Raw genomic sequence first — 26,395 nt, forward strand, 5'->3', positions numbered from 1 at the left:
TAACAACCTTTTGTTTACACTTAGTATCAGAGACTACGAATCGTGGAGATGTAGAAGGCTGGTTTGGGAGTAAGAAAAGGAATAGTCTTACGCTGCAGGGTAAACGTAATGGGTTCAGTTTAAGGGGGCATGATTCGTTTTTAAGTTCAAGTTGAAGCATCTCAATAGCAACCCCAATTTCTCTTGATCAGGCTTGTTCTAAAGATAACGAGAGACAAACCGGAGGTACATGATAAACAGACAGAAAGACATCAAAGCAAGTGGCTTTGATTCGATTCGTTTTTGCAGATGATAGAAGACAGTAAAGGTGGTCTCAACCATGTACTATTGGTCGGTGGAAAAAATGATCTCAGAACAAGCTTGATTAAAGAGGACAGGGTTGTCAAAAGAAAGAATAGGATGTCGATAGTTAAAGAAGAAGGTTTGATGTCATATCATGTTCTGATTTTGAACCTAAAGAATTATCTGGCGTGAGCAATCAAAGTCAAGTTGACTATGTGTGTACAAGACATATAGGAGATGGTTAAACCAAGGGTGTTCGGTAGAACAATCTCTCGGAATAGGATTGATTGGCACACATATGGTTGTCAAAACAAAAAGGGAATCGGCAAACAACACGGTGTGAACATTATGACATTGGAAGTTCAAATAAGGTGGTTTTAGATGTGGCCAAGGAAGAGGTCAGGGTTCTGGGAAAGGTTGACATGGTAATGAACGTGTCCAACGGGATGTCATGTTACATATTACACATGTTGTACACAATCAAAATGGTTGAGAGAAGACTTTAGTTGTGACCGGGATGGAGGATGGGTGTCCAGGAAAGTCGAGAATCGAGATGGTTTGAAAAGATGTTAATTAAACACTATTCTGAATGATCATTATGATCAAACCGATAATGGTTGATTGTTGGATTAATCGGTTTATAAGAAAATTTGTTTTTTTTTTCGGGTTTGGTTATGTCTAATTCAAATAAGGGCATTTTATAAAATTTTGATTATCTTAGTATAAGTCGTTGTTTTTCATATATTTGGTATTAGAATAAGATTCTATTTGTTTTAGTATATATATATATATATATATATATATATATATATATATATATATATATATATATATATATGTCAAACTCCATTTTTGTTTATCCAATAAAAGCACACCAAGTTTATTTCTTTTTGTGTGCTTTCTACATGCACGTTCACAAGAAGAAAAAAGGAATTAATTCGTGCAATTTGTCCTCTTCTTGTTTCTTTAATCTTGGTTCACAAGTTTTAATAACAACGTTCTGTTTAAATATTCTTCATTTTCATATATGCGGACAAATTTGGCATTCGGAAAAATTGGGTGTTTTGTGTAGCTAGTGGCATAGTCATTATTTTACTTTCATCGACTAGTAAATAATAAAATTTGTTTTGAGAATTTTACAGATTGTACGTTAAGTTAACGTAAAAAGAGTTTTGATGACATAAACCCACCTTAGATGTTCCCTTGAACAACAAATATATGCAGATAGCAGACCTTTATATTGATTTTTTTATATAGTTATATATATGAAAGGATAAAAAGGAGTACATGAAAAACCAAATGCACAAGGGTGCTTATTGTAATTGTAACTGTAACTCCGACCTTATTTTTATAGTGTCACACTGAAGAAACCAGATACGATCTTAAAATATATAAAATACATTATATAAGTAGCACATTTAGAAGACGAAACAAAAAGGACCATTTAACATTTGTTTCCATCAAAGACAAGCATGCATGCTGTGTCATATATTATGTTTTTGGCTGAAGAATGACACCCAAAGAGTCCACGTAAAGCCCACACCTTCCATAAAATCCAGAAAACTTACCATTTGTGACCCCAAACGAGAAATCAGTACCAGGGTTTGTGCCGTATGACCCATAAGTGTAGTTGTTGGTCTCGAAAGACAATGACGTAATCACTGTTAAGTTGTTAATAAATCCGACACGTCCACTAATCCCGATGAGGAACTCACCATCAGCGAAGGTGATCTAAAGCCGAAATACAAATATCATGATTGATATATTAATTATAAATAAGAACTTAAGTTCGATACTGACATGTATATGTTACAGATGAATTCAAAGCTTACCGTATTAGATGAGCCACCATCGCCACCGAAGTGTTGAGAAGTAAGCGTAAAGCCATACTGATCCTTGTAAGCGAAGCGGATGGAATTTACAACGTCTCCACTACTAATAGTTAACTCTGCAAGACTACCACCATCAGGTATTATGAATTGCCAAACGTTTTCTCCACCTTTACCTCCCCAAGGTGTACCCCATACGTATGTGGCACTGGTTGCCTGCATATGGATCCAAAATAAAATATTACTAAAAGAGTTGAAAGAATTTTAGCAATTAAGAAACAATGTATATAAACCTAACATTCTCAAATATAAAAAAAACAAACTCTCTGAATATGGTGAAAGTATGTACCATTTTGCTCTGTGTGTATTTCAGATAAGTTTGATGATGTTCCTTATGAAACTCTGAAGTTGTTCATCTAGCCTATATATATCTAAAATATTTCATGAGATCCATGTCTAAAACATTTCATGAGATCCACGTTTTTCAAGGATTTATCTATATACACGATAATATTCCAACTGAACGATGAAATGATTGATCTCTATATAGAATTTTCAATAAGTCATTGATTATGTTTACACCCTTAAATTCAAGAAACCGTTTACCTACATAAGATACACTTTTATTTCTAGCCCTTCTAATTATGTATGTATTTACAAATGTATCTTTTAGTTTTCAAAAATTTATTTCATACCCTTATTATTTTATTGTATTAACATAATATAAACTCTTTGTATGTATTATTGATTTGTTTTATCTAATTATAAATAATGTGTTAAACACAAATTATTTATTTTTTGGTCTTGTGTTTTGACAATTTATTTGTCGGTCTTAAATACTATTTCATTTTATTGATCAAAAACATATTTTTTTTGTATGTTCTTATATAAGTTATGATACACTTACAAATTACAAGTGTCAAAAACCATATTTAAATAAATGAACAAACACATAAATATTCAAATCAAGAAGCACACGTAATAAAATATAATTCCATTTTAACAACTGTCAGATAACATAAATCTTAGAATATTACAATTACAATGTTGGGAATTTGAAGGAATATAAACATCCAGTCAAACATTATACATTGTTTTCCATCTCAGGTCTTGTTTTCTATCAGTGTGATGCACGGGAATTCATTTGGAATTTCATTCATAAGTGAATATGAATTATATATTATTTGCTCTTGGTTGAAGTATTAGCTAGCTATGCATCGTGTTTTATTATTTGTTATGTCTACTAATATGTTAAACGTCATAAACTATAAATTGGCCGGTTGTTATAGTTATAGACAAACATATATGAAAATAAACAAACATAAATAGAAATGAATATCTAAATTAAGAACCATAGGGAAATAAATGAACATTGACATCCAAATCAATAACTTATATATATATATATATATATATATATATATATATATATATATATATATATATATATATATATATATATATATATATATATAAAGTGATTAAATAGATTAGAAACAAGTTAGGAAAGCGATATATTGGTTGGTCATTAAAAATATAAACTTAAAGCAATAAAATATATCGTTAAAATTTAGTGAAAATAAATTTTATTGAAAATGCATTTGAATTTATAGTAATATTTAAAATAAAACACAGAGCATTAACATATTAAAATTATTTCAAATATATCTAGAAGATTTCCATCGTAGTCACTGTCAAATTTTATTGCTCGTGTTAAATATGTTACCATGAAAAAAATGTTATACAATGGTATTTTATGAGACTTTTTACTATAGTGATAAAACAAAAAGTAAAAAAAGATGAACAACTTTCAATGTATGATGTGATATTTTTTTTATAATGTCAAATAAATGAGATATAAACATATTAATTAATTTATATTCTAATAGATGAATAGTTTTAATCTCTTTTTGTCAAGTGTCACTCTAATACAACTCTTAATTAATATTATGTCATGTGTCATGTAGATATACTAGGCAACTCATTTCAAAATTCAAATTTACATTTTCTAATTATATGTTAATGTGAAGTTATAATAACTTTAAAATTTTGATATAACTCTTAATTAATAATTTATTTAAAATGTCTTATTTAAAATAACTGATTAATAATTATAAATTTTTATTATAAAAGTTTTATTAATTTTATAACTGTAGTTCTCGCGGCTCATCATCTCTACACGTGTACAACTGGTGAGTTAAAATTCTGCATTATAATCCATCGATTTTTATTTTTCTGTATCCTTCGATCCAGGTAAATTGAACATACAATTGTTCAATAACTTTTAAATAAACAAGATCTAATTTTTTTTTCCATTTGGAGTCCATTCTAATTGCATTCCCTACGGACCTCTGTATCTACCATTCTAGTGATTCCTTTGATTAAAATCATGTTTTCCTTAATGTTCATCGTTTTCAGTTGAATCTTGTGATTTCTTTGATTAAAATGATGTTTTCCTTCGTGTTCATCGTTTTCAGTTGAAGATTAGGTTTTCCTGATTGGCTTCTGATAAAACTCAAGGATGGACCGGTGACTCTTTTGATCGATAAAAAGATTAGGTACGGTTCGATTTCAGTTCCAATTACCTTTGGTTGTAACTATTAAGGTATCGTCCTCGTTGTTTGTCACTTTTCCGTTGTGTAATTTCATTCCATTTTATCTTGTACTAACATTTCGTTCTCCTTTTACTTTGATTTTGTTTAAGTGAATTGAATTTCTAACTCTTTAGCTAATAATCGATTAGAGTTGGTAATTTTAGGATAGTAATCATTTTTAATCACTAGCTAATTAGTAAATTTGATGTTTTTGCTGTGAAATTCTACTTATTTACTTTTACGTCTTTATGAATTGTGAGTCGCAACTAATATTGACTACTGATACTCTAAAATTATGTGGAATTGTATAGAAAGACTGATTTGTTGGCATGAATTCTTGATGATTTAATCATTCTTTTTCAAAACATCAAGGAGAAAAATGATGAGTGATAAAGCAACGGTGCTATTACCCATTAAGACCCAATTTTCTAAAATTACCCCTCTATTGGCCACTCTAATTCCATGTTATTTAACATTATTTTTTGGGAATTATCACTAATGAAATTATTTTATGATCGTTTTAGTTATGTATGTCAACATGTTCTTGCAAAAGTGGAACCACACAAACAATGAGTATTCTAACATATCAAATCATGGTCGTTATAGGTGCCTTCGACCTACTAAACATGGTGAGGAAACTTACCTCAACTACCGAATCTCACTGAAAATCCCTAGTTGTTGTCCTGATGAATCCCCGAGCTATCAATACAAATAGCACCCAATTAACATTGGGGTTTCAATACATACCCAACAATCTAAACTTAGGGTAAAAAGACCATTTCACCCCTTACTCAGTTTAGTCCTAGATTAAGGGCCAACTCAATATCTAGAAGGCCCAAAACCAAATAATCAATCAAGGCCCACTTATGGCCTAATTTTCCAAATTTGGCCCAAACTCCTTCATGGGGTTTACCATAAAGCCCAACAAACTTCCTAGTCCAAACTCTTATCCCAAATGCTTGATTCTAGGTGGCCTACTAAGGCCCAAGGCAACAAAGTCCAGAGAAATGACCCAACCAAGGCCCAAAATTTGCGAAGCCCAATAGACTGAGTACGTGGGGCGTACTCAGCTATACGCTAAGCGTCCACGCAACTTCGGTTGTAAGTCGCGGATACAAACTTGTACGACCAGCGTACCCAACCATTAAACCTAAATCAACCTTAAGCTCTTAATGCTTAAGACTAGAAGCCCAAACCACAGATCCAAGTCCTAATAAACGTTTACAACCATAAAGTCACTAACTTTTTGACTTTCCATGCACCATAAAGACCCAACTTCAAAATATAACACCCTACTTTCATCAAATGTGCGTAAACTCTTGCATGGATGAATTTAAACCTTAAAGGTGACAACTTTATGCATCTAGAACCTCAGAAACACCAAGAGTGGCAACTCAAAGCTCCTGAAGTGGTATCAAATCACAAGATTTCATTCTTTGGGCCAAAAGGGACCAAAACACAAAAATGAAAGATCTAAGCCACTAATGAGAAAGTTCATAGCTTTTTACCTCAAATAAGGTGGAAATGAAGCAAATAAACAAGATCCACAAGCTCTTCCTTGATCCACCACCTTACACCAAGCTTCTACTTCTTGAATATGAACCAAAATCAACCAAAGTGAACACAATGAGTTCAAAACACAAAGGAGAATCTTAGGGTTTCGTTCTTGAGGCTATAGGGACAATGGAGACTGAGAAATAAGGGTTTCATGGTCCATAATGATGCTTATATAGTGCCCAACCCTGAAAATTAGGGTTTCCAAATGACTCACATACGCTTTGCATACATACACGTACGCTTAACGTACATACCTAGAGTCCCGATCCCGTGTCGCATGAGTACGTTAAGCGTACCATGTGGTACGTCCTACGAAATTGCTTTATATCTTGTACGCTAAGAGTACCATGTGGTACGCCCAACGTACAACTCAAGGACCAAAAATGCAACATTAAGAACAATAAGGGAAATAAAGAAACTTACCAAGATTCATGCATTACAGTCTACCTATAGTCTTTCATGTCGTGGTACATCCATGGTCTTTCATGCAAAAGTCATAACGACAATCTAGCATATTGTGTCACCTAGTGTCCTATATAGTATAGTGAGATGACTCACCTGATTAAAGAGCTTAAATCCACTGCCCAAAGTCCAATTAATCAACTACATGAACTTCCTAACCAAACAGAGACTAAACCTTATTTTATAGCTCAAACCCTTCAATTTGACCCAAAGTCAAACTGGTCAAAAAGTCAACGTTCAACAGTCAAATTCAACGATCAACCAACCATTAATCACCACGTTGTAGCCAATCCCTTTGGCTGTGGCATGGTCAATAGAGGACAAAATAGACATGAGGCACACAAACCACCATACCATGGCCAACACCCCACCATGTTGTAGCAAACACACAAACAACTTATTTCATTAAGCTCTTAACCACTAAGTATAGAGCCCTAAGGCCCAGGTCTGATTCTTCTAATGATTCTCATGGATAAAGTTTCCAACTTTATCCATTCCAAAGGCTCAAAACAATGAGACCTCTAAGCTTAACTCTCCAAGGGACCTAAAATATCACAAAGGCCATGCATACCACTCAAATGAAGATGAAGTCCATATATTAGCACCACAATGGGTCTAGAACACAAAAATGATTCAACCTTTAACTGTGGATTTGTCCAATATCCAAATTAAAATTCATCAAAATGGACAAAACAAGCAGTTTAAACACTAAAACTCCAAATATTCTTAGATCCGAAGATGAAACAAAATAAAGCAAGGATCTTCATAAAATAAAAGGGTCCAGAAGAGTAGAGATAGTAAAGATCTACAAGCTTCAAGCTTCCAAGCACAACCTTTCTTGATTTCCTCACCAAAACACCCAAAAAATGAACCAAAAGAGGTTTAAGGAGAGTGGAGGAGCTCAAACTATGAAAATGGAGGATAGGGTTTGCTCGCAAGGAGCTCTTGAAGAGTTGGAGGCGGAAAAAGGATCTAAAATATGGAATAATGCCTTTCAATACGAAGCAACCCCTAATTTTATGAGCTTGGGATGCACATTTCACCATGTCGTGGTTATAAGCTTTTACTTATTCAATTCCAACTTGAAACAATCATAATTTCTTTGTTCCACGTCCATTTTTAGTTATCTTTATATGTATGCAAAGGTATTAAAAAGATCCATAATACCATTCAATTGCTTATGACTTAAAACATATCAAACTAAATTCATTAATTCGTGAAAAGAGTTCGAAATATCATTTTTCCCATTTTACCTTTTGGCTCCAATTCACACTTTAAGGGGATTAAATCACTTCAACAACATTATCAACATCTACTAAGGGGCTAAAATTTATTTCCTTCAAGCCCAGGACCTTTACTCGATGATGTCCCAAAATTAGAAACATCCCGAAATTGGATGTTACACATATTGAGGTACGGTTAATGCCCAAAGTTCAAGTTAATTTGAGTCTAGTAACTCCATTATGTTTTCCTTGACCCGTTGATGGCTCTAACTAGGGTGCAAATTTTCATTTTCACTGAATGGTCTGAATTTAGCTACATTAAGACCTTGTTCTGTAAAATCCATAGTAAATTGTAAAAAACTATTATGGACTTGTACAAGTAATCCCTTAAAAGACAAAAGATAGAAATACTAGAATATGGAAAAATATTATAGTTTTGACTAGATTTGGTGGTGCTAAAGTGGTTGGGAACAGGCTGTTGTTTCGTGTCAAAAGCTGGAAAATAAGTCAATTAGTTTATTTATATATTTATGATAAAGGCTAACCATTTTATACATGTAATTGCTATTATAAGAGATTTGTGAAGTTCTTTAATGGTGTTGGATACCCGACTACTACCTGAGGTCTACGTTGTAATTGGTAATGAGCATCTGACTACATTGTGTGATGGTGTGCATCCTTTACTTTAGCTCATGTATGCTTGTAGGAAAAGGCCATCAATGGAACCGCCCAACTCATGATTTGGAGTTGGCATCGATAGTTTTTGTATTGAAGTTGTGAAGACACTATTTGTATGGTACAAAGTGTAAAAAATTCATTGATCATAAGAGTCATCAATACCTATTTGATCAGAAGGAGTTAAACATGAGACAAAGGCATTGGCTAGAATTACTCAAGGACTACGGCTATGAAATACTTTACAATCATGATAAAGTGAATGTTGTAGCAGATACTTTGAGTAGAAAGATCAACCTGGAGAGGAAAATACCAAGAGTGTTAAGAATTGAAATTGTCTAAAAAATTATGGAGAGTATTAAAAAGGATAAGATTGATGCCTTTGAAGGATATAATTGAAAAGAAGAACTTTTGGGAAAGATGGTAGAGTTTAGGTCGAACAACCAAGCGTTAAAAGTATTCCAGAACAAAATATGGGTACCAAAGATGGGTAGAATAAGGTATTCTTTTAGAAGAATCTCACAAGACAATGTACTCTATTCATACCAATAGCACCAAGATGTATATGGATCTGAAACCATACTACTGACGGCCAACGATGAAACTTTATGTCGCTAAATATGTAGCCAAGTGTGTGACATGCACAAGAGTGAAGACACAACATCAAAAATCATCTGGGAGTTTGAAACCATTACCAGTACCCATGAGTAATTGGAGGACATTACCATGGATTTCATAACCAAACTACCCAGAACGAAAGAAGGTCACGCTATGATTTAGGTGATTATGGAGAGATTGAAAAAAAATGTGTATTTCATAGCATCCAACGAGAGATGGTCTATGGAAAAGCTCGATAAATTTTACATGAAAGAGATAGTAAAAACTCATGGTGTTCCCCTGGCGATTGTTTCAGACCGAGATAGTCGTTTCACTTCAAGATTCCGGAATGGATTACACAAAGAGATGGGTACAAAACTATGTTTGAGTATAGCTTACCATCGGTAGAAAGATGGCCAAAGTGAAAGATCAATTCAAACACTAGAGGATATGTTTCAAGCATGTACTTTGGAATTTATGGGTAACTGAGACAAACATCTACCACTTGTCCAATTTGCTTACAACAACAATTGCCATTCGAGCATTAAGATGAAACCTTATCATGAATTACACGAAAAGAAATGTTGTGCGACATCTTGTTGGCTCGAGGCTAGAAAAAAACAATTTATGGTGCCTGAGATTATCCATTAGACCGCCGAAAATTTGAATATAATCAGAGACATAATGATAGCAACCTAGAACCATCAAATGAGATATGCGAATAAAAAGTGACACCTAATGACTTTTAAACTCGGAGACCTGGTTTTACTTAAACTCTCTAAATGCATGGGACTTATCCGATTTGGTAAACATGAAAAGTTGAGTCCAAGATTTATTGGACCATTCAAAGTGCTTTAGAGAATTAGGAACCAATCCTACAAGCTAGAGTTGCCAGCTGAATTGGAAGGCATTCATAACACCTTTCATGTTTGTTACTTGAGGAAGTTATTGGGAGAAGTTCCTAATTTGATTCCATTTTCATAATTAAAAATTGCTGAAAAAAAAGATTGATTTAATAGCTTGAAGAAAATTTTGAGCATAAGATGAAGAAATTGCGACGTAAGATGGTTGACTTAGTGCTTGTTCGATGAAATCATACAGCATGGCCAAATCTTACAAAGGATATAGAAAGTGACATGAGGAATCGCTATCCACATCGATTTTTTGATGCATGATTCCAAGACATAATCATCCTAAGGGGAGATAATTGTAACTTCCACATTTCTCGTTGACATTTCTTATAAAAATTTATATTTACGTCAGTCGAAAATTGTAACAATTCTTGGCTTCCTGCTGATCTCCACGAATCTTGATCTCACCCCAAGGCATAGGAATCTTGACGTATTGATCATATGTCAAGGGGGTCACTTTCATCTCATGGGTGAAAGATTGGCTTAAGATGACATTGTAGCAAGATAGAGAATCCATGATCCAGAATCACTAAATTATGTTTATTCCTCATACATAGATGGGAAAATTAATTTCACTTAGGGCGTTCTTTGTTTCTCTGCTGAATCTAACAAGTACAGAGGATTTTAACAAGATCTCTGACTATGGAATGTTCATTTTTTGCAAGGTTACTCGGAGGATTATATTAATGGAGCTTCTTCCATCCACCAAGATTCTTCTAACATAGTGATTTGCAATGTATAGGTTCAACACCAATCTTTTATGGTGAGGATCCAGGACGTTTTCTCTCTCATATTCAAAAAATATATCCTCAGTCATGTCTGTGATGCCTTTATTTTTTCTTGGGCCCTCATCATTTTCCATCTTTATCAATTTCGCATGCCTCTTTGTTACAGAGTAGGTTGTGCGGTATATATTGGATCCTCGTGAGATGAAGTTTATAACTTTAGCATCTCGAGGATGTGACATTGCTCTTTCCATAATCTTGGTGGAATCTTTTTCTTTATCCTTAGGATTGAAATTCTTTCTCCCCAGGATTTTCTTAAGATGATAGCTTATTTCTTTTCTAAGGTCAATACAATCATCCGTCTTATTGCTGGAATCTTCATGGTAGACACACCATTTGGACCTATCTTTCTGATGGCTTTTGAGCAATACAACAATCCTATGGTGTACATGCAAACCCTAATAGCTTTTGGATCTAGCTTGTCTAATGAACATGCAATTGAATATCCAAAGCTATAAACCCTAGATCTATCAAATAAGAACTAAAATAAGGGTTTAGCAATTACCTTTGATTGTTATATTGCAATAACAATCAATTCCTTGCTTTGATTGGCTTTAGAAAGCTTAGTGCCTCAAATGTTGCACCTCTAATGGAGTCACAAACACCACTAAGCAACTAGATGAAGAAGGAGAAGAGAGGAGGCTGCCCAAAACGTCTAGAAACCCTAGAGGAACTCCTTACCGCATTTTTGGGGCCTTAGGGATCTATATATACATGTAGGCTATTAGGGTTTTCAACTAGGAAACCCTAATCTGATTGCTTAGGCCCACAGATATCGCTTTTATCCCACTTTGGGTAAAAGGAATGGATAAACTTCGACTCAAATGCTCGCTTGCATTTACTGATCGAATCACACACAACAATAAGTTTTATAACACCAAGTTACTGGTGCGTTTACTTATTATCAATGTGCAACCGACCAACAAATAACAACTTACACGTCTCGGTTTCAAGAATATACAATATTACCGTCTCACTAATCACCCGTGAGAAATCCATGAAGTGATCCAAGTGAGCGTGGGTTTAATCCAATACTCTAATCTTATCAAAGCACTCATGAACGCTGCAGTAACCTTGTGCAATGTCTAAACTCTTCAGACAAGCTACAGACTCTTCATGACAGTCTTCCTTCATACTTACTTCCAACGTATGACCGACTGTGGAGGTTCGAATAACGCAGTTATTCTGGAAGTCAAAACATGCAAACTGAAACACAACAATATTACTTAATCCTATATGTCCCCAAACTTGTGAGAGTTAATAAAACACTTCTATTTAACCACCATATTGATTACTCATTATTTATCGTTTACTGTTTAAGTAAATCAACTTATTACTCAAATTACAACAATAGTTGTCCCATGCACAAAGCATGCTCACTATGTTTCCTATGGTCCTTACTTTGTGAAATAGATCAATTGAAAAACTTTTTGCAATGATGCTCATTTCACAATTCCCAATCCTTATCATTAGTGTTAGAACACAAGTTTCTTGCCACTATTAGAATATGATAGATTCTAACATTTTATGCAACGATCCTTTCGCAAGGTCATAGCACAAAAGTCACCAAGACTTGGCCAATGAAATTACAAAGTACTCTGTTAGAAATTGTTACAAGACAATTCCATAGACGTGAAGTCTCACATTCAAGGTACATTCCTTTGAACATCCTTCTTGCATAAAAGTTTCTAATCTAGACATAGATTCTCAAAATCCAACTCCCAATATGGAAACATTTCCACATTTGCCATATGACAACTCATTCTTAATAGAATCTTATCTATTCATAATAATGTCAATATGGTCCATCCAATACCATACTTCCAACTACTCACAAGCGACCAATCCTCAGTGAACTTTGAATCGTCATTTGATAGTTGTTTAATTATTTTAGTCAAAACTGATTCTAGTCCTTTTTCCCTCTTAATGCGCTAGACATTTGGAAAATTTAAGAACGGTCGAATATTATAGCATTTGCAATCGATCATATACCCGAAGCTTATGGGACACGATGCATAATGTCTGACATAAAGATATGATACTTTATCAATCTTCTGCCATAATATTTTATGTGTCACGTTCTCACAATTCAAACTATGAAGAGGGATGCCGTAATCATAATCGAAATTTAAGAACACACTATGTATCCTTTGACTAAATTTATTAAAAATTTCTCAATCTAAGCTTTAGATTTTGAAACGAAGTATAATATTCTCTCCCTTAATTATAGTAAAACATCTTTTCAACCCATGCAACTTTGCAAATTGAATCTTTGTTTTTCTATAATTAATATTGCTAACTTGCAATACTTGCCATAATAATCATAGAAGAATAACACTTATGCTCCCACTATCATGATGATTATTATCATATAAGCATAACACTTATGCTCCCACTAGCTTTGACATGTATTCAGAAAATAGTTGGACTTCCAGAAAACAATGCCTATTGAATTTCTAAAGTTCATATTTCTAATACCAGATGCCTCGATAAGCCTTTATCTAAGCTTCTTAAACTTATACACCTTTGCCTTAGATAGCTCATATGTGTGTCTAAACAATTCCGAACATATATCAATAAGTCCCCAATGTTAGACTAATTGCCAAATCTCACAATTCGAACTATGGAAAGGGATGTCGTAACCATAATCGAATTTGAGAATACAATTTTCACAATTGCTATCTTCTTAAAATCTCTCTTAGCGAAAGCATTTCCTCACAATCATTTTCATGAAGGAGGTAATCTTATGACACTTAGATTTTATGGTGTATGTGTTCCTATCCATGTGAATTTGCCAAAACCAAGTTTGCGACAAATCCAAACTCATATGGATTGAACTTTCTTGATCTTGATTTCTTGCCTTATGGTAACATGAGTGCCCATCATGTCTTCCAAGTAGTTTAGCAACTTATCCTTACATATCAATGTACTTTCCATCGATCAAGGCCCTTTGTCTTCATGCATTCAAATGAGAACTCACATACATAATTAACTCAATTGGAATGGCACAAAAGCGAAATAATGTCAACACGATAGGTTGTAAGCCTTAAGTCGTGTGTTATTGATGATCGATAAGGTTTATTCTTGATTTGTTCTTGAACATTTTTTTAAGATCATTAAAACTCCCACCGACCTCTTGACATATATGATTCTCTTGTCAGAAAACATTTCTAGACAAAACAAATATTCAAGAGTTAGTTTATTTCTTATCAAGACAAAACACTTCACATAATTGGTCCTAGTTGGTCTTTGTCTTATCCAAGACAGCACAACTTACCAATTTTAAATGTGCAAGAATAAGAAAACTTTTCCAAATTCCACATTTGTTAAGTGTTATAAACCTTCTTTTAAGACTTGTCACTCAATTCACAATCTTGTATTATAACTCTAAGACTTGATATTGTAATGAAGTATGATTGGCTTCTTGATTTAACCACTTCCACAATTCTCGATTCCTCTTCTTATACATACAAATGCACTAAGACTCGCTTAGAGGATCAATTGAGATATGGTACTTAATCATTAAGACTTATCATAAAACACAATAAAAAGTACTCTCCCTTCTTCTTAGAATAGAGAAACTTTTATCTTTCTGCCTACTTGATTCTTCTTATTCGATCTGCTATTCATTGAAACCTTTTCAATCAACTCAGAATTATACTTAATCTTATAAATATAATCATATTTACTAAACTTTAGTAAATCATGACGAATATCTTTGTCACTCTTGTGGTGGACTTGATCAACACACAAACTTGTGTACTCAATCTCATAGTCCTTCACTTGATGCAACCAAGTTGTATGATTCCAAGTTTCTGTCCAATTGAAACTTGGGCGATGAGAAACTCTCCTATTTGGTAAATTATCGACATTTCCACAAATAACATAATTAAGAATCAAATCCTTTATTGCTAATAATAGAAACCTTCAAACATCAATTTTTTCATACATGCCATTGCAAGGATAAATATATAAGATAAAATCAAAATTTATTTTATTGCGGAAAAACCTGTCCTTACAATGCAATTCAATTGAAAAACTATGTTGTTACATATTTCTTAGCAATCTATTCTAACTCCAAGTAGTAGCTCAAGAATATAATCTTCAAGTGATGCGATCGAAATCCATTTCTTCATGATTAGATTCAGCTCACTTATTCCCTTAAGCTTCCTCACTTTTCTTCGATCCTACAAAACATCAAAATGTAATCTTATCACATCATGTATTAAGAATCTAGAATAGGAACTTAAAAGAGTTAGTTAATGGATTTTACCTGAAGCAGAGCCATACTTCTTGACTCTCCCATCTCTTAGATCTCTCAGGTAGTTTAGGCAGCTTTGTCTCCAATTCCCCTTCCCTTGGCAATAAAAGCAAATGGACTCCTTTGGCACATCACACCAGAAAATCACAGACTTAGTTCTTTCTGGACTTCCAATGCTGCCAGTATCCATTGAAGTTTGGGAGTTTGATTCACTAGACAAATTTGCTTGACCAGCACGCCAAATCATTGCTGATTTAGCAGCTATAAGCAAATAAGTAATATCAATGAGGGTCACATCGTGATCCATCATATAATACTCTCTAACGAACCCACTATATGATTCAAGAAGTGACTGAAGAACCCAGTCAACAGCCAACTCACTTGAAATCTTGACACCCAACATGCTTAATCTATCAATGTGTGACTTCATCTCTAAGACGTGTGCACACACAGGTTTCCCATCTTCGTGTTTACTTGCCAAAAGGGCTTGATTGAGCTTGAACTTTTCAAGCCTTTGAACTTGTGGGCCAGGGAGAACTATTGGAGGAGGTGGAGGAAATGAAGCATGACTCTCATTTCCTTGATCGTATCTCGGAACGTCATCTTTATTTGGAAAGCTTGTTCCAAAGGATTTAGGAAGACCATTGTAAGATTCAGATATCTACAAAACGGGAGAAAATTCAAGTTAAGTTGATTAGAATTCTTGATGTAACACCCAAATAAACATCAAGCTAGGATCCAACACAATACTCTACAACCTAGAAGAGGGACGTCGTAATCTAGTCGTAGAATATTTGAAGGTAGGTAAATGACGATTTACCAATTTCCACCATGAAAAACGAAAAGGAAGTTTAAGTTTTAAATGAATTGAAACTCCTAAATCTTTTGAGATTCATTGAACTTTTCAATGGCATGTTTAATCTCAATTATGCCCTACTATTTGTGACTGGGATGCTGAGGATCACAAACAAGGTGTGAATAACCATACGAATCACGTGGTGCACTCAATGCTACTATCACCTAATCAATGTGCCGGATATCCACACATGCTCCATTGATCTATGACAAACATCGAGCCACCCTTCGCCACCAATGCCAACCCCAAATTAGTGTGCCGGTTAACCACACACGCTCCACTAACGTCTTGGCAAGGGTACAAATTGTCATTCCATGGATTAGCATACAATTTCACATTTTTCCTAAAGTAACTATGATTTGGGAATTTATGAGAGTATTTAGTTCCTTTGTATACTTCATTATACTTATAATGGAAGGTTTCGTCCTATCCTACCCGTTCGGCTAACGACCCTCCACTAGTCAAGAGTGCAGTGGGTAAGAGTGGATACCCATTCAATCACCATTTTATAGGCAATTTCCTTAAACACCCCTTATAGACCAGCTTCGTGAATGAGGCCTACTAACGTTAAGTCTGACTGTTTACTCATATATATATATATATATAATATTAGACTTTTAATGTTATATAGTATAGGGTGTATTTTACACTTTTAAAATACTAGGTGGTCTAATTTAATAAATTATAATTTTAATTTAATTAAATGTAAATCAAAACTTTATGTTTTATTAAATCTCTTTTAATTATACACTTTAATTAATTAATAAAAACATAAGGGTGTAATTTGAACTTTTCAAAGTACTAGGGTTTTAGAATTTAACATTACAAAATTAAACTTTTAATTAAATTTTAAATTCCAAAACTTGAGGGCAAGTTTTGAACATTTCAAAACATTATGGTTCAACTATTTAAATTTCAAAACTAAAACTATTAAGCTCAAATTTAAACTATGAAACCTAAAGGGTTAATTTGAAACTTTTCCAAACTTTATCAAGAACATTCTAGATCACAAAATTCAAATAAGGCAATTATCTAATTTTGATCTAGTCCAATTTCATGCAAGATAATTCACCAAATAATTCAAATAATTAATTTTTATCATATAAGGAAATAATTATTTAACTAATACGAAGTTATCTTTTATTTTGGCAAGGATAATCATCCAAGATCATAAAAATCATATTTATATCAATAAAAACGTTTTGGTAACTATCTCACAGCCAAAGGAGCATAAAATCCCGAAATTACCTCTTTCTGACCGGCTGACTCGTCGAGTTAAGCATGCACTCGTCGAGTTCACCATGGACTCGGCGAGTCCACCATGGACTCGGCGAGTCCAGCCCCCAGAAACCCTAATTTTCGATTTTAAAGCATGAATAATCAACCATAGCATCAAGTACATCAAACAAACAACCATAGGCTCTGATACCACTGATTGGTTTTCAGCAATACAACAATCCTATGGTATACATGCAAACCCTAATAGCTTTTGGATCTAGTTTGTCTAACGAACATGCAATTGAATATCCAAAGCTATATACCCTAGATCTATCAAATAAGAACTGAAATAAGGGTTTAGTAATTACCTTTGATTGTTATATTGCAATAACAATCAATTCCTTTCTTTGATTAGCTTTAGAAAGCTTAGTGCCACAAGTGCTGCACCTCTAATGGAGTCACAAACACCACTAAGCAACTAGATGAATAAGGAGAAGAGAGGAGGCTGCCCAAAATGTCTAGAAACCCTAGAGGAACTCCTTACCACGTTTTTAGGGCCTTAGGGATCTATATATACATGTAGGCTATTAGGGTTTTCAACTAGGAAGCCCTAATATGACTGCTTAGGCCCTAAGCAGCCCATGGATCCCTTTCTTTAGAGTCATGGACGAAATCTTATGGGCTTCCCTATAAAATTTTTCCACTCCACTCTATGGAGTCCATTAGCCCACTCTTGCAATTATCTTATAATTACTATTCTAATCCCTTAAGTTTAATTAATCTCTTTTAGCCACAAAATTAATTATCATTTAATTCTTGACTAATATTAATTAAACAATATGATTTCTCTTTTAATATATTATTCTTATAATATATTAATAAATCATAATTAAACATTTCTCTTGTTAATTTATCCTACATATTACTATGGTGAAGGCAACCCAAAAGGACCATGCACATAATAGGGTCAAGTACATACCAAAATAGTTATGGACTTAGACACTAATCCAACACTTTCCAAGCGTTAACTTTTTTGTTATTCTTCAGTCATCTTGCCTTATCACCTAAATCTTGCATGGAAAAATTAGTCATGTAGTGTCAACATAAAAAATAGTAATTAGAAATCTTAGGATATTCTTCGTCATCTTCTTCATCTTCTAGTGCATTGACTATGTGGTTCTTTGGTTTCCTGTAAAGCGTTGATCTGTGGAATATTTGGGAAGATGTCTCGAATTTTCTTTTGCATCAACTTGTCTTCCTCTAGCCTTATGAATCTTAAGGCCATGTTTCTAACTTCATTCAGTTTCATGCACGTGGTCATAACAAGATCCTCATAAAATGGGGATTCTATCTCCAAACCCATTTTGAAGGCCTCCACAACAGTTACTACCTCTAGACGATGAATATTCAATGCCTCTCTTCCGAACATTCTGTGATAATATATCAAATATTCATAAAACTTTTTTGTAATCCTGTAAAGATCATTGCAGTTATTTACAAAAATTTTTGAATATCCCATGCTTTTGCATGATACTCCCTCCTTACAGTGGGGTACAACTTTTTTTTTCTCATTTGGAGGCAGAAAAATGGAGTACACAAATTCTGATATTGATGGAAGTCTTGAAGAATGGTCGTCTTTTGTTGCAGCCTTTATATTTCGGTGATATGTGTGTCAACAAACAATGTTTTTTGATAACTTTGACATGTTTGTTAGTATTTTACATATGTGGCCTATAATATTTTTGATAACTTGTTTGACATATGATGTTAATATATGAAATGTCTTCTTTTGCTATATATGTATTTTGTTTTGTATTATGAGAAATTAATTATCATTCAATGTGAAAATTAGTAATTATACAAAATATATATAACTTTTTAAAAGACTTAAAATTATGACACGAAAATCGTGTGTCGTAATACACATTGTAAATGTGTTTTGAGTATTTATGACACGCAGATGCGTGTCATGTTCCTTTATGACTGAGGCTTTAATGACATGCATTTTTGTGTCATCTCTACCCTTTTATTACGTGGAATGTGTGTCATTAAATGCCTATTTTCTAATAGTGAAAATACCCTCATGTGCCATGAGTCTTAACGGTTCCATCTTAAATAAAGGATCAAGATTGCAACAAGTTTTAATGGATCTTGTGGAATGAAGGTGTTACTTCCAACAAGTCATAGGGACCAAACATGTAATTTACTCTAAAAATAATTTAAGGAATATAGAGTTTTAATATTTCAAATATTCCTCATCTTATAATTAATTCCGTCCACCAAAGTTCAAACATATTATGTTGGATTAATTAGTATGTAGGAAAGTTTCCTTATTTTTGGATTTGGTTATGTCTAGTTCAAATAAGGGTATTTTAGGAAATTTTGGTTATCTTAGTATAAGTCATTGCTTTTCCTACATTTGGTATTAGAATAGGATTCTATACATAGATGTCAAGTTCCACTTTTGTTAATCCAATATAAATGTAGCAAGTATATATTTTTTTGTGAGGTATGTACATGTACCAAGAAGAATAAAGGAATTACTCCTTGCAAATTGTCCTCTTCCTCTTTCTTTTATTTTGGTTCACAAGTCTTAATAACAACCTTTTGTTTACACTTGGTATCATAGACTACGGATCGTGGAGATGTAGAAGGCTGGTTTGGGAGTAAGAAAAGGAGTAGTCTTTCGTTGCAGGGTAAACGTAATGGGTTCAGTTTAAGGGGGCATGAGTCGTTTTTAAGTTCAAGTTGAAGCATCTCAATAGCAACCCCGATTTCTCTTAATCAGGCTTGTTCTAACGATAACGAGAGACAAACCGGAGGTACGTGATAAACAGACAGAAAGACATCAAAGCAAGTGGCTTTGATTCGATTCGTTTTTGCGGATGATAGATGACAGTAAAGGTGGTCTTACCATGTACTATTGGTCGGTGGAAAAAATGCTCTCAGAACAAGCTTGATTAAAGAGGTCGGGGTTGTCAAAAGAGAGAATTGGATGTCGATAGTAAAAGAAGAAGGTTCGATGTCATATCATGTTCTGGTTTTGACCCTAAAGAATTATCTGGTGTGATCAATCAAAGTCAAGTTGATTATGCGTGTACAAGACATATGGGAGATGGTTAAACCAAGGGTGTTCGGTAGAAGAATCTCTCGGAATAGGATTGATTGGCACACATATGGTTGTAAAAACAAGAAGGGAATCGACAAACAACACGGTGTGAACATTATGGCGTTGGAAGTTCAAATCAGGTGGTTTTAGATGTGGCCAAGGAAGAGGTCAGGGATCCAAGAAAGGTCGAGATGATACTGAACGTGTCCAACGGGATGTCATGTTACATATTACACATGTTGTACACAATCAAAATGGTTGAGAGAAGACTTTACGTGTGACCGGGATGGAGGATGGGTGTCCAGGAAATTCTAGAATCAAGATGGTTTGAAAAGATGTTGATTAAACACTATTCTGAATGAGCATTATGATCCAACAGATTAAGGGGTGATTGTTGGATTAATCGGTTTATAAGAAAAAAAATTATTTATGGATTTGGTTTTGTCTAATTCAAATAAGGGCATTTTAGAAAATTTTGATTACCTTAGTATAAGTGTTGTTTTTCCTAGATTCAGTATTAGAATAAGATTCTATTTGTTTTAGTATATATATAGATGTCAAATTCCGTTTTTGTTTATCCAATAACAGCGCACCAAGTTTATTTCTTTTTGTGTGCTTTGTACGTGCATGTTCACAAGAAGAAAAAGGAATTAATCCGTGCAATTCGTCCTCTTCTTATTTCTTTTATCTTGGTTCACAAGTTTTAATAACAACTCTTTGTTTAAATATTCCCCATATTTCATATATGCGGACAAATTTGGCTGTCGGAAATATTGGGTCAGTTTTGAGTAGTGGCATAGTCATTATTTTACTTTCATCGACTAGTAAATAAAAAAATTTGTTTTGAGAAGTTTACAGATTGTATGTTAAGTTAACGTAAAAAGAGTTTTGATGACATAAACCCACCTTAGATGTTCCCTTGAGCAACAAATATAGGCATATAGCATACCTGTATATTGATTTTTTTATATAGTTACATATATGAAAGGATACATAGGAGTACATGAAAAACCAAATGCACAAGGGTGCTTATTGTAATTGTAACTGTAACTCCGACCTTATTTTTATAGTGTCACACTGAAGAAACCAGATACGATCTTAAAATATATAAAATACATTATATAAGTAGCACATTTAGAAGACGAAACAAAAAGGACCATTTAACATTTGTTTCCATCAAAGACAAGCATGCATGCTGTGTCATATATCATGCTTTTGGCTGAAGAATGACACCCAAAGAGTCCACGTAAAGCCCACACCTTCCATAAAATCCGGAAAACTTACCATTTGTGACCCCAAACGAGAAATCAGTCCCAGGGTTTGTGCCGTATGGCCCATAGGTGTACTTGTTGGTCTCAAAAGACAATGACGTAATCACTGTTAAATTGTTAATAAATCCAACACGTCCACTAATCCCAATGAGGAACTCACCATCAGCGAAGGTGATCTAAAGCCGAAAAATAAATATCATGATTGATATACTAATTATAAAATAAGAACTTAAGTTCGATACTTACGTGTATATGTTACAGATGAATTCAAAGCTTACCGTATTAGATGAGCCACCATCGCCACCGAAGTGTTGAGAAGTAAGCGTAAAGCCATACTTATCCTTGTAAGCGAAGCGGATGGAATTTACAACGTCTCCACTACTAATAGTTAGCCCTGCAAGACTACCACCATCAGGTATTATGAATTGCCAGACGTTTTCTCCACCTTTACCTCCCCAAGGTGTACCCCATACGTATGTGGCACTGGTTTCCTGCATATGGATCAGAAATAAAATATTACTAAAAGAGTTGAAAGAATTTTAGCAATGAAGAAACAATGTAAACCTAACATTCTCAAATATAAAAAAAACAAACTCTCAGAATATGGTGAAAGTATGTACCATTTTGCTCGGCCTGTATTTCAGAAAAGTTGGACGATGTTCCTTATGAAACTCTGAAGTTGTTCATCTAGCCTATATATATCTAAAATATTTCATGAAATCCATGTCTAAAACATTTCATGAGATCCACGTTTTCAAATGATTTATCTATATACACGACAATATTCCAACTGGACGATGAAATAATTGATCTCTATAAAGAATTTTCAATAGTTGATTGATAATGTTTACCCTTAAATTAAAGAAACCATTTACGTACATAAGATACACTTTTATTTCTGGCCCTTATAATTATGTATGTATTTAAAAATGTACCTTTTAGTTTTCAAAAATTTATTTCATACCCTTATTATTTTATTGTATTAACATAATATAAACTCTTTGTATGTAATATTTCTATAGTAAGTGTAAATACATTATTGATTTGTTTTGTCTAATTATAAATAATCGTGTCAAACACAAATTATTTATTTTTTGGTCTTGTGTTTTCACAATTTATTTGTCGGTCTTAAATACTATTTCATTTTATTGATCAAAAACATATTTTTTTTATGTTCTTTTATAAGTTATGATACACTTACAACTTACAAGTGTCAAGAACCATATGTAAATGAATGAACAAACATAAATATTCAAATCAAGAACCACATGTAATAAAGTATAATTCTTTTTTAACAAGTGTCAGATAACATAATTCTAAGAATATTACAATTACAATGTGGGGAATTTGAAGGAATATAAACATCCAGTCAAACATTATACATTGTTTTCCATCTCAAGTCATGTTTTCTATCTGTGTGATGCAAGGGAATTCATTTGAAATTTGATTCATAAGTGTATATGAATTATATATTGTTTGTTCTTGGTTGAACTATTAGCTAGCTATGCATTGTGTTTCATTATTTGTTGTTATGACCGCTAATATGCTAAACGTCATAAACTATAAATTGGTCGGTTGTTATAGACAAACATATATGAAAAAAAACGAACATAAATGGACATGAATATCTAAATTAAGAACCATACGGAAATAAATGAACATACACATCCAAATCTATAACGGATATATATATATATATATATATATATATATATATATATATATATATATATATATATATATATATATATATATATATATATATATATATATATATATATATATATATACTATCTTATAAAATAAATCCCACTATTTCTAAAAATAGATTGAATTAAATAATAATATTTTTTTAAGACGTCCAAATCATTAAGCTAATTGTACAACTAATCACTAATAAAATAATATTAAAATTTAAACAAACTCCTATAAATCTTCTCTTCAAAGGTTTTGACCAGATCTTTTTTCATCCAAATAAATACTCATCACCCTATAATTTGGTAATTTCATCAATTTTTCTTTATTTTTAATATGACATGTTTCCTAAAACAAACTAATGATTGAATTGAAAAATAATCATTCACCATCGAAAAGAAATTAATTGTCGAAACAAACTATTTGTCTCCCGCCGCTTTGCGAGGGTAAACGGCTAGTACGTATGTATATATATATATATATATATATATATATATATATATATATATATATATATATATATATATATATATATATATATTAGAAACAAGTTAGAAAAGCGATATATTGGTTGAAATTAAAAATATAAACTTAAAGCAATGAAACATATCGTTAAAATTTAATAAAAATAAACTTCATCGAAAATGCATTTGAATTTATAGTATTACTTAAAATAAAACACATAGCATTAACATTTTAATTGAAATTATTTGAAATATATCTAGAAGATTTTCATCGTAGTCACTGTGATATTTTATTGCTCATGTTAAATATGTTACCATGAAAAAAATGTTATACAATGGTATTTTATGAGATTTTTTACATCAGTGATTATATAAAAAGTAAAAAAAAAACAAAAAAATGAAAAAAAAAGATGAACAACTTTCAATGTGTGATTTGATATTTTTTTATAATATGAGACCTAAACATATTAATTAATCTCTATTCAAATAAATAAATAGTTTTAATCTTTTTTTGTCAAGTGTCACTCTAATACAACTTTTTATTAATATTATGTCATGTGTTATGTAAATATATTAGGCAATTCATTTCAAAATTCAAATTTACATTTTCTAATTATATGTTAAATTTGAAGTTATAATAACTTTAAAATTTTGATATATCTCTTAATTAATAATTTATTTAAAATGACTTATTTAAAATAAGAGATTAATAATTATAGTTTTTTATTATAAAAGTTTAATTAATTTTATAACCGTGGTTACCACGAGTTATAAACTAATGTAATAAATATACCTCATTCTTATATTATTACACAAATTTATTTTATTTATTGAGATTGCAAGACCTATACATTGCTAGACCTATGAAATTTGATTTTATTAATCGTCAGATAATTCAAATATAGAAGTATTACAATTATTGTATAGTGTAGATGGAGGAATATAAGAATTCAGTCATGCAACATAAATGGTTTTCCATCCAACTCACCGTGTCGAATTGTAATAACGCCAAAGCAGCAAAATAATAGACATTAGATATGTTCCTTGTAAATCAACATTCACATAATGAGCACCTTGAACAAAATCGATAACAATAACTCCATGATTTGAGATGTACTGCGGCCCTAGCCAAAGTGGAAAACATGTTGACGGACCATGTTTACTTAGAAAATGAATAATTATACCGTACGTGTTAGCAATGAAAAACTCTATGTACAACATAATCAACCAACGGTCTCTTAGAGCAAAACATGATCAATAGAAATTCATTGAGTGACTTATGTTGTTTAAATCGTTATTATAAATCAGAGCGAACTCGTTGCGGTGCCCTGACAAATTATTGTGTAAATCTGATCGAATTTTACACTAATCATCTTGACTATAACCGAGAGACATAACTATTGTATGAAATCCACAAAACTATCTTTTGTCACGTTTTGGATATTTGTGTCGTATGTAAACATTTGTTTTTGTTATTTTTAACATTTTACGGCACCTAGACAAATTAAAACTTTATGATAACATATGTTTGATAGTGAATATATATAAATATATATTTTATTTATAAATTTTAAATAGATGAACATTCTTAGAATTTAAATTAAAAATCTAAAAACTACAAGGTATGTTTTGAAACTATTCAAATATGTTGATGAAACAATGAACAAATATGTTGATGAAATAGTGAGACGGTAATGATGGGACGTACCAAGCAGAATAAAGGAATTACTCCTTGTAAATTGTCCTCTTCCTCTTTCTTTTATTTTGGCTCACAAGTCTTAATAACAACCTTTGGTTTACACTTAGTATCAGAGACTACAAATCATGGAGATGTAGAAGGCTGGTTTGGGAGTAAGAAAAGGAGTAGTCTTTCGTTTCAGGGTAAACGTAATGGATTCAGTTTAAGGGGGCATGATTCGTTTTTAAGTTCAAGTTGAAGCATCTCAATAGCAACCCCGATTTCTCTTAATCAGGCTTGTTCTAACGATAACAAGAGACAAACCGGAGGTACGTGATAAACAGACAGAAAGACATCAAAGCAAGTGGCTTTGATTCGATTCGTTTTTGCAGATGATAGATGACAGTAAAGGTGGTCTTACCATGTACTATTGGTCGGTAGAAAAAATGCTCTCAGAACAAGCTTGATTAAAGAGGTCGGGGTTGTCAAAAGAGAGATTGGATGTCGATAGTAAAAGAACAAGGCTCGATGTCATATCATGTTCTTGTTTTGACCCCAAAGAATTATCTGGTGTGATCAATCAAAGTCAAGTTGATTATGCGTGTACAAGACATATGGGAGATGGTTAAACCAAGGGTGTTCGGTAGAAGAATCTCTCAGAATAGGATTGATTGGCGCACATATGGTTGTCAAAACAAGAAGGGAATCGACAAACAACACGGTGTGAACATTATGGCGTTGGAAGTTCAAATCAGGTGGTTTTAGATGTGGCCAAGGAAGAGGTCAGGGATCCAAGAAAGGTCGAGATGATACTGAACGTGTCCAACGGGATGTCATGTTACATATTACACATGTTGTACACAATCAAAATGGTTGAGAGAAGACTTTACGTGTGACCGGGATGGAGGATGGGTGTCCAGGAAATTCT

At 32.9% G+C, this 26,395-nt stretch overlaps 1 long non-coding RNA gene across 1 annotated transcript; it reads right to left on the reverse strand.

The window, feature by feature from the left end:
* Positions 1-21,278: 21,278 nt before the first annotated feature.
* LOC145073824 (uncharacterized) lies at positions 21,279-22,363 on the reverse strand. Its single transcript, XR_013691555.1, has 3 exons — positions 22,251-22,363; positions 21,909-22,121; positions 21,279-21,806 (listed from the first exon to the last, which is right to left on the reverse strand). It is a non-coding gene; the product is annotated as an uncharacterized LOC145073824 (long non-coding RNA).
* Positions 22,364-26,395: the final 4,032 nt, after the last annotated feature.

Source organism: Lactuca serriola, chromosome 9 (assembly GCF_051521515.1).
Source record: "Lactuca serriola cultivar US96UC23 chromosome 9, Lser_US96UC23_V15, whole genome shotgun sequence".
Lineage (NCBI taxonomy): Eukaryota > Viridiplantae > Streptophyta > Magnoliopsida > Asterales > Asteraceae > Lactuca > Lactuca serriola.